Consider the following 10,700-nt stretch of genomic DNA (forward strand, 5'->3'; position numbering starts at 1 on the left):
TTTATTTCCTTTATCCTTTCATTTTTTTCAGCCATAAATTTACATTTAAATATTACTTTGTTTTGTTGGTGTTTTCTTGTAGTTGGCTTGTTTTGTTTTTTGTTTTTTTGAGGTTTTCTATTTATTTGTTTTTTGCAACAAGAAGTGCCTGCAAAAGATCATGTTTTGCAAAGAAGTCCAGAGACAGAGTCTATTCTTACGTTTTCATTGGATCTTAACGGTAGAAGAAAAAATTCGAAACCATTCAATGACATTCAATGCATGGAAGGTCAGGCTGGGTCTCTGTTCTGCCCAGAGTAGGATGGTAATTATTATGGCCCATAGCTCTTGCAGCTATTTTCATACTTGTTGCAGGTCAACAATTACCTCCTTAGAAAAGTTGTATTTTCTCTCTTTGTACTTGAAATGCAAACTCCTGATCCAATTTTGGTAAAATATTTTCTGCTTTTACATGGGGCTGTTTTTTGCCTGTGTAATCTGACTTCATGAGTATTCAAACATGCATTTAAACACAAAATCATTCAAAGTCACTAAAGTCTGTCATGTTTTAAGAGATTTTTCTGGTCAGAGGTTTGAAATCTTTGGTGTTTTTTGTTCTACTACCCAATTCAGATTTAAGTCAATAGAATTTATTGATTTGCTGACCCAGGTGGCACGTCCAGTGTTAGGTTTTATTTTTTTTTCTTTTTTTTTTTTCTTCTTTTCTTTGTATAGGCCTTTGAAAAGGAATCAGGAAGTCAAGAAAAGAGGAAATAGCACTGAAGATGAGATAAGCTTATCTTCCCATGGCACTCAGAGCTTGATGATCCCATGTTTTGAGCATTTGGGATTGTATCTGCAGTTTCAGAAAATCAGTGAAGCTCATTCCAAAATCAAGGTCAGCAGAATGGAATTAGTTTTGTCTTTTTTGTTTGTTTGTTTGTTTTGGGTTTTTTATTTATTTATTTGTTTGGGTTTTGTTTTGTTTTGTTGGTTTTTTTTTTTTGTTAACATCTCTGTTCTTCAAACACTGTAGAGAACAAATAATACTTTCAGGTTAGTGCTAATCAATCTCTACCACCAAAGTACAGCAAGCCTCTCACCTACTGTCTCATTTGGAATATTTCTCCCTATGATCAGCCTAAAGTTGACTTACTCAAGTTGAAACTACTCTAGTCAAAGCTGTTGGATCTGGACTTGACAACCACAATGAGAAGATGGAAAAGAAAGCACAAGTGCGAAACAGGAATATTAATGCACTCTGACTTTCTACAATATTTTCTCAAATTCTAGGACTTGTCCCTCAATCCAGCATTTCTTAAAAGTTGCCCCAGTCCTCCTTGGGGCTGGAGTTGAAATCTGTGGTTGACCATCCTTCATCCTCAGCAGTGTTCTGCCATGTGAGCACTCCCCGTGTTTAGGCAGGAGTTACAGGTCCTGGGCTGCTCTGAATTTGTTGATGGAGATTCCTCAGACAGCCACAGATTTTATGCCAACAGCTTGAAAAATTTCTCTGAACCTGTCTTAATTCTATATAGCAAACAGTAACAAATCCACAGATGCAGAGAAATAATTCCCAAGAACCCTACAGTGCCTGCACAGTGTGCAGTCTGCAGAAAGAATCACATTTTGTGTTTGTCAGTTCTCCTAAGGAAAACAGTATATGAGTGCAGCAGAGTAGAAGAAAAAGCTGTCTTTCACTATCCTCTCATCAGTGCCACTGGAATCGCAAGAAGTGGACGTGTTTACAGACCTCTGTTGACTAGGTAGCAGTGCTAGGTAAACCTCTTCATCACAAATCAAATAGTTTATCTATGTGTGCCATTTCTGGTCATATCGTGGAGTGGTTTTCAGTCTCTTGCTGACTGTTCTTTTCTAATATCCCTTATAATGTGCAGTAAGTTATGAGCAGAGCTGGAAACTTCTACATAGCTACATCTACAACACAATATATTATTGTTTCAGGATGTGATTTAATAGAAGTTCTGCTCCTCTACTCTCATGCACACATCTGCCAAAATATTCAATTTAAGCAAATTGTGTTAGGAATGAAGTCATACTGTCATGCAATATAATAATGGAAAGGGCTGATTACATTTTGTACTATAAAGAGCTGGGCCTCATCATCATAGCAGGAGATTCAACGCCTTTTAAGGGGGAAAAAAGAAAAAAAAAAAGAGTCTCTGAAGTAATGACATTTAAACATTATTTGTCAAGTAAGAAAATAATGGAGCATATCTTTTTAGGCTCAAGTCCACATCAATCCCGATATTCAAAAAGAAAAGAGCTTATCCTCCCTTTCTCAGAATACCAAATTTGAAGAATCTTGTACATCAATTTCCTTAGAAAAAATGACACAAACATAATGAACAAAAACAATCCACTACCACACACAGTGAGTTAAAATTCAAGGTAGTTAATGTTGACATGAGCAGTAAACATCAAAGAAATATATGATATATTCATGCCAACAAATTGGTAGTGATGCGAGAGTTTTATGAGCCTTGACAGTCTTCTTGGTCCCAATATTTTTGCGGGCATAACAAACTGAAGCTATCCCTTATTGTTACTGAGATATTGTGATTTAAAGTGATCAGGTTTTGGTTTTTTTTTCTTTAGGGCAGACTGAGTTCACACTGAAGCCAGTGCTGTATCAAGCTAAATAACAGAAGAGGATAGAAAAAACAGAAACAAGCCAAGAAGAATGCATACATTTCATAACAAAGAAATATTTTAAAGTCAGTGCTTTGGACAATGCATTTGCTTTCTAGATACTCCCACCTAGAGTTAGTTGGGTCTCACTTTGGAAATCATATTTTGCTGTGATGCTAAAAGCTGCACGTATAAAAGTAGATCAAACCAGACAAATATAATTGAGAAATAGAGTGAGGTTTTGTCAATAAAAGTGAAAATGCCAATCTAAAGTGCTATGGAGTACCTTTCTTTTCCTGATTTTGGCATTAGTATTGGCATCCAAAGATTTGAGGAGACATTTCTGACTGCTTGCTGAGACATCAGAGAGCAAACTCAATCATTTTTGTGAGGAGCAGGGGTGCAGCCAAATGGGAAATGACCAAGTCAACCGAAAGAATGCCATCTCAGATTTTTGACTCAGGAAAGCATTTAATGAGGTGCACAACTCCAGCCACTTGTATAAATCCACTGCAAAGAACAGCATCTGTTCGTAAGTAGGTGCCTATTTTGAGCAAGGAAACAATGAGCTTTGCTGGGCTTCGTAGCTGTTTGCATGTTGGAGGAGAGGCAGTAAAAGTGAAGTTGTTTTAGTAGGTGTGCCCCTCAGCTCCTGCAGTTGATAAAGCAGACATAACATAATTGAAATTTTTATAAGGAACTCACTCCTGATACATTTTAGGTTGCATAGCTTATCTACTTACTGGATTTATTTAGATCAACAGTATGACTTAAATACTCCTGCAGAGTGTTTAGCTGCAATTGCAAAGTCCAGCTGAAAACCTGAAGTTCCTGTTCTGGCAAATGGAAGTTGTTGGTGGAAGGTCCTTTATCCAGTCCAGTCATAGATCTTTGTCTGTTTGGCAAGTCCTTATTTGGGGCAGCACCACCTGTACCATAAAATTTTGCTGTGGTTGAGTGTTGAAGTGGAAACTGATCTTTTAGGCCATTCTAAAAATGGGCACATTTCAGTGTTCCTGTCAGTACATGATAAATGCTTCTAGAGAATGTAAATGTTTTATAGCTTGGTCCCATACCAGAATGGCATACTTAATGAATTGCTGACTTCCAAGTACATCAGAAGTCCAATATTCAGAGCAAGAATCTCTGGATTTCAATCTTTTTTTAATATTTTTTTAATATATTTTAATTTTTTTTTTAAGGTTACAAGGGACAGTGGTAGAGTTGCAGAGTCTCTCTGAGACTTATGTATGATAGGGACAGATTTTACTGTGTCATGTTCTGGCATGTCTTCTTTTTGAAGGTAAATATTGATTTTCCGCCTCTACAAGATGAAATTACTCAAAAAAAACACCCCAACCTAAAAATATAAATCATGGCTTAAGGAGAAAAAGGTAACCTCAAATGTATATATGTTAAAAAAGAAACAGGAAAAAGAAATAATAATGCAAGTACTTTTTAGAGAAAGAATTGTTGCTCTGAAATAACACTGTATGTTACTTAACCAGCTTGTAGAGGAGTTGGACATCATCAGATGTGGCACACCAAAACTTCTTATGATAACATTTTATTTAGGTGGATGCCAAGTATTCGTGTTTATTGCACGCTCTCCCTCTTACATCATACAAGTGATGATCACCTTCACTGTGGACTGAGTCTTTGGAAATGAAACAAAAATGGCTAAGTATGGAGTGATAAAATGTATATTTTACTATCTGTTGTAAGGATTTACAAGTATGGCAGCACAGCAGTTGTTAAGATTGTGTCGGATCTTTGCTGTGGGTTTTGTGTTCCAGTCTCATCTCACTATCAGCTACACTTGAAAGTGAGCATGAAAAGCTGAGCAAGATGTCAAGAGTCTGACCCAATGAATTTGTGTGTTTGGGGCAGTAGCATTTTTACATTAGTGCTAACTTTTTTTTTTTATATTGTAGGTTGTATCTGTTCACTATTTCTTACCTCCATCCAAAAATGTAACAAAAAAATAGAAGATATCTAACAGAAAAACTATTCCAACTGGAAGAGAATAGTACTCAAGTATTTGGTTTTTTGCCAGTAGCCATTGAAGATAATATGGCTCTACAATGTGATGAAATGCTTCGTCTTGGCATATAATTTAGATCGTTAGTATCCAAGAAAGAAAGAAAATATTAAGAATGGATTGAAGGCTGAAATCAAAAGGAAGTTGAGAAACTGAGATGCAGCATGGAATGCAGATGAGGGAAAGGTACATAGGGGAGGCAGAATAGTGGGAGGCAGAATAGTGGGAGGCAGAATAGTGGGAGAAAGAAGCGAGTTATTAAATAATAATAAAAAAAAGCAGGAATAAAAATTAAAAACAGAAGGAATAAACCTGGAAGGACAAAGGCAAGGAAAAGATGGGGTGGAAAACCCCAGATGGTATAGAAAATGAAAAGCCTTCTTATACCTTAAGGCTTTCCTTAGGCCTTAAGGTCTTTCTTTCAGAAGAATCCCAGCAGGAAACATGAAATTTGTGCCATTTTGGATTTCACTGAGGAGAGAAGTTCCCACGCTATTTTGGCTACTTTTTTAATCACTAAATTTACTTTAAAATATTTCTCTGTCCCTTACTCCCAAATCAAATGTCAGCTGAGAGGAAAAAAAATAAAGTCTCATCTGAAACTGCTGGTAGTCAGGGAGTGTAAAAGTGACAGGGATAACTCATATCATGAAAATCAGGCACACTGAAAACAGAAGATAGGAACAGCAAAATAGGAAGATGAGAGTCTTGTGGTCTATTTAAAGTGCTCTGAATCTGTAGTTTATAAAACAGCAGGTGGGAATAGGTGGCTAGAAATAACTAGCCAATGATTAAAATGCCAAGGGATTCCCCCCTCCCAAATAATATATAGCTTACTGGATAAAATACAGCTATTTTGGTACAGAGGTCCGCAAAAAGGACCATTAAGAAGTTCCAAACCTCAAACCATTAAAAACATAAACCAGTTGGCACATTTCTCCTGGACCTTGAAGGTTCTTCTTCTCCAGGCAAACGCCTAACTATTTTTCTACCACAGGGCAATATTTTTTTCTCATACAAATGCCCCTAACAATGGTATTCATACCACTTCTCTCCTGAGAAAGAATGGCAGTTACAGGCTTTGGGGCAGGCCTTACGGAAACACGTATGGGACAGTGAAAGAACAGGCAGAGCTCTGGGTGTGATGCTGCACCACAGGAAAATAGTATCTGAAGTGACACTAAGGCTATCCACCTTCTCTGCTCTTACCACTTCAGATTAAAGAGAAAATATGACTATATACTGATTATTTTTATGTGTAAGAGGCAGTCTCAGGAGTAGTTACTCAGCTGACAAGATCACCAACTTAGGACAGAATTTTCCAGCCTGGTCCTGCACCACTTCATTCATACTATGGTACAGGTGAAGTCAGTATGTTATTGAATCCACATTTACACTCTCTCAAGCACTGTTCTGAAATAAGGGCTCCTTAGCAAGAAGAGCTAGAACATTCACCATGCCTTACACCTGTTTGTGTTCAACCCTACCTCTTCTGTGAATCCCCAGATGAAAATAACCATAGAATAGTTTATGCTGGAACAGCCATGTTGAGCACAGACTCAAATTGTCCACATTGTAAATAAACCCATTAACAGTCTTGGCTGTGGTATTGATCCCTGAGCCACGCCACTAGTCATCAGCTGCCAGCTGGACTTTGTACTGCTGATCACCGCTCTTTGAGCCCAGTGGCCCAGCCAGATTTCCACCCACCTTATCGTCCTCTTATCCAATCCAGATCTCACCAATTTGGCAGCAAGAATACTGCAGGAACTGATGCCAGAGGCCTCTCTAAAGTCAAGACATACAACACCCACTGCTCTCCCTTTCATCACGCAGCCAGTGACATCATCATAGAGATCATGCAGGCTGGTTAGGTGTGACAACAAAATGCTTATTCTTCAAAAAACCTTTGCTTCCTCTCTTCTTCTGAGGTGTAAACACAACAGAAAAAGTTGCAAATTCCAGATATAAATTTGCCCAGTAAATGTGCATGTAATTCATCATTACAGGCATACATTACTGTAACACCCAAAGTCTCAGATTCAAACCCAGGGTGCTGTTACAGAGTGATGAAGAACATGATCTTTGCTCAAGGAGAATTTACAGTCCAAGACCAAACCTGAACATAAGTTAGCTGTGATTTTCTGTCACCAGTGTAGTACTATTTCTCTTGGCAGTGATTGTGCAAAGTATCGCTTGCTAATAAAAGGTAGTTGTTTAGCAGCTTACAGTTTGGTTTATCTAAGAATTCACAAAGCTAATAACCTTAGAAAGAATTATCAAAACCTATATTTTCACTGTGTAATACAATCAAGGCAGTAGTATTATACATTTTTGCATAACTATGCAATAAACATTGTTAGGCTACAGACATACTTGAGGGACTAAGATTTATGCTTCAGATAGAGATGTTTGCTTCAGATAGAGGTTTCCAAAACACAGAATCTTCAACAAACTATTTCACACCTACAAACCATGTTTTAGAGAAGAACAGATTGATTATTTGTATAAGAGATGTGTTCTTCCCTCTGTTGAACACAAATAATTATCAATACTAATCAAGGATGATCTTCAGGGTGCAGGTAGTTATTCCTTTCTGCAGAGGTTTTTGTTCACTCCATTTGCTTCTGGGTACTCGGAATAGCTACAAGAGTGCTGAGAATCCACTGCAAATATATCATAGATGGAAAATTCATTGTAAGATAGCCAGAAAACAAACAAAAAAATTATTTCCTTCTTTCTCTTCCAGCTCAGAGAACATACAAAACACAGCAAACGCTCCAGAGAAAATGAAATAAATTGGTTTCAGATGACTTGTCCCTATGAGTCATCTTGGACCTCAACAACAGAAGTGGACGTGAAAATCTTTCTGAATTTTCATAGACACTAATGTACTGCAAAGACATTTCATGCCAAATTTCAGTTGAAATGGTTCTTGGTCTGTTTTGTCCAGATCATTCCTTATTCACACGTGTGGCTAAGTCAAAGGTAAATAATTTTCAGCAGTATCTGATTCTACCCTAGAAGTTTCATTCAGTTTCTGTTGACAGAGCTCAAGAGATGTATCACACAGAGTCATCTGCCAGGATGGACTGGCAGTGATCTGAGTCTATTCATAGGTCTCGACTCATTTATGCACAAGGAAAAATAGGCCAAACTCCAGTGCATTCTTCAAAGAGAAACACTGAGTATAGTTGGAGCATCCCAGATCTCTGTCACGCAGCCTGGACAAGTGAGGCATAGCACTGGCTTCCACATAATAAAACCGCCCACAAGTGGATGTTCCAGTTTTAAACCTTTCCTGGATATTGAAGTATGCGTTGTGTCTGAGCTGCAGCCAGAGGAATGGGAGGCAGGGCCTGACAGTTGTCTGTCCAGCTCAGTCTGCTCCAATGTGCAGGGTGAAGATGGCAGTGGTATGAGCACCACTTCCCAGCCTCCTCCTTTTACACACTGTGATGTCACTGAACTGCTTGCAGAGCTGAACACAAGGTACTGCTAAAAGGAGACAACCTCATTAGAAGCCCCCTGGAGGGGGGCTCTGTTCTGGTGTTAGTGGGAACTGGATTGAAGACTTTTTAGTTTTCAAAAAGACTAAGGGCCAACTGACTATGATAGGAGTGAAGTGACAGAATGGCATATCACTTTTCCTTCTACAGTTTTGGAAATTCAGTTTGCTAAATTATATCCTAGAATTACATAGCAAGCAAGTTCAGTTTTCCTCTAGACAAAACTGAAGTAGCAGGACATACTGAATAAGACCTTTTCCAGGGTTATACCCAAAATAAAGTGCTTATAAGCCTGTTGTAATACTGGGAAATACAAAAGATTACTCACTGTCAACAAGGACTAGAAACAAAACCTTGCAAAAACACTGCAGATGGTTAGATAAGGGCTTCTCACATAACATTACCTTATGTAAAAGTGTCCTCCTCTGTCTTCCAGCATCAATGGGAAACAGTTGTGTGTCCTCCAGCAGGGCTTGATTACATTTTTATAGTATTATCGTGTGTTGGTGCTTTTAGATTTAAATCATATGCAAAGCTGAGTGCTCTATTATGATTAGGAGGATTTTCTTTTGAATTTGTAGGTTCACTTCATTCCAGAACAGGAAGCCGTTTTATTTACTTGCTTAATACAGCATCAGCATGATGAGCAGGATAGCTTTCTAGCTGCAAATGAAAAGGCTCAGAGATTAGCACTTTCCCCCAGTGGGTGTTATGGCTCATATACCAAACAGCCCTGAATGGAAAGATGCTGGCGATGTTTCAAACCCTAAAACTGTAAAACTGGGTGTTAACTCAGATGAGTCTTGTGTTTTATTACTACAGATAAAACATACAATTTAATTAAACGTTCACCTATAAAACGTAAGGTTCAGTTAACTCTCAGCTTTATTTTAATGCAACCTACATAGGTAACTAATGGTAATGTTATGTAAAGATTGAATGGCTTTTCAAAAGTCATAAAACACCTCGGAGCTATGTTGTTTTCTCAATTTATAACAGCCCCAATTTCGAGCTCAGTTTCTATTTACATCACCACTTAACCCTTCATCTTCTATGCTCTTTCTCACCTGTCTATACAGTTTATCTTTAGACATCGTAATAGATTAATTACCACAGCTGTTTTCTGTATCATGAATGTACAGTGAATTTCAACCTGTAGGCATCCAAACCCAAGGCTGAATTTTAAATAGAGATGATACAATATTTAAAAGAAGGTACATACAGTGTTTCAGTCAGAACATCAAGAGCAGCAGAGCTGATGAAAGTAAATTTGGGTATCCTTTTTACCTGAATGCATATTTTAAAGTGAAAGAAATTGAGTCACAGGACATTTTTTTTCTTATGTGTAACCAGATGCCTCAAGGATTCATAACTTACTTTTGTATCCAATGAGGGTTGTTTGGGTTTTTTGTTTTTGTTTCTTCTATCAATAGGCTTGAGCAGGGTGCTTTTCATCCTGGTACAACTTATAACTTCTGTTGTCAAAATAAAATCTAAAGTATTGCTTCTGGGCAAACATTTATTTGTATCCACTTAGCAAGGTCAAGAGTCCTGGTCTTCAGCTGGGATAAACAGAAGAAAATGCAAATGCTACAATTATTTTGAATAAAATCAACTGATGAGCCATCCAAGGTCTTCTTACACCAAGTACCCATTTATTACCCATCTACCATATATTTAAAGTTTCTTTTCTGGAAGCAAGAAGCATAGGCTTCCTTTTTCTAAGACATTGCTTTTCTTTGCCAAGGCAGCCTTAGAATATTCCCTTTTCAGATGCTTATTCTTAAGCCATTTCTCTTCAGAAGTAAGAGTCCCCTGGCCAAGTTCACCCCCCCCTCCCGCCCTGACACCTCCAGGGAATATTCCATCACATTCCTCCACGAGTGCAGGGGGACAGCTGCCATCTCGCCATGGGTTGCAGAGAAACTTCTGCTTGGGCACCAGCCCCACTCCTCTCACCCTCTCCTAGCTCTGCTCAGGTGTTATATGAATTCTTTTGTATGTTAATGGCAGAGGCTTATCTATTGTCCCTCTAAAGGCTCCTTGGCTGGGTTTTGGGGCAGGTGGAGCTTCTCAGCTTCTTACAAGAGCCTGTGGCCCTTCCCCTGCTACCAAAACCCCATCAAACCAAACCAGAACACCTGAAGTTATGCCTCTCCTATTGTCTCATGCAGAGAGATAAACTATGGTAGAGACCTAAGGAAGTTCTGGAACTGCCTTTTTTGTCCAGATTTAACAACTGTAATTAGAACATCATCCATTCCTTTGGCTTTTGGACATCAAATTCTTTCTTGCTGGTTTACAAAATCTTTTGCCAATGGAATAATGCTGTTTGACTCTAGGACCAGCTCATCAAATAATCTTTTTCTCACCTGCAGCTCCTCGGATTTCTAGTTAATGAACATCTTTAATTAAGTTAATTAGAAGTAGACTTAATACAGTTTACATACTAAGAGACATTACTGAATTAATTAAAACATTTTAATTTGCATTTGACAGATGTTAAAGGAAATGCATTC

This window comes from Apus apus, chromosome 1, assembly GCF_020740795.1.
Source record: "Apus apus isolate bApuApu2 chromosome 1, bApuApu2.pri.cur, whole genome shotgun sequence".
Classification (NCBI taxonomy): Eukaryota; Metazoa; Chordata; class Aves; order Apodiformes; family Apodidae; genus Apus; species Apus apus.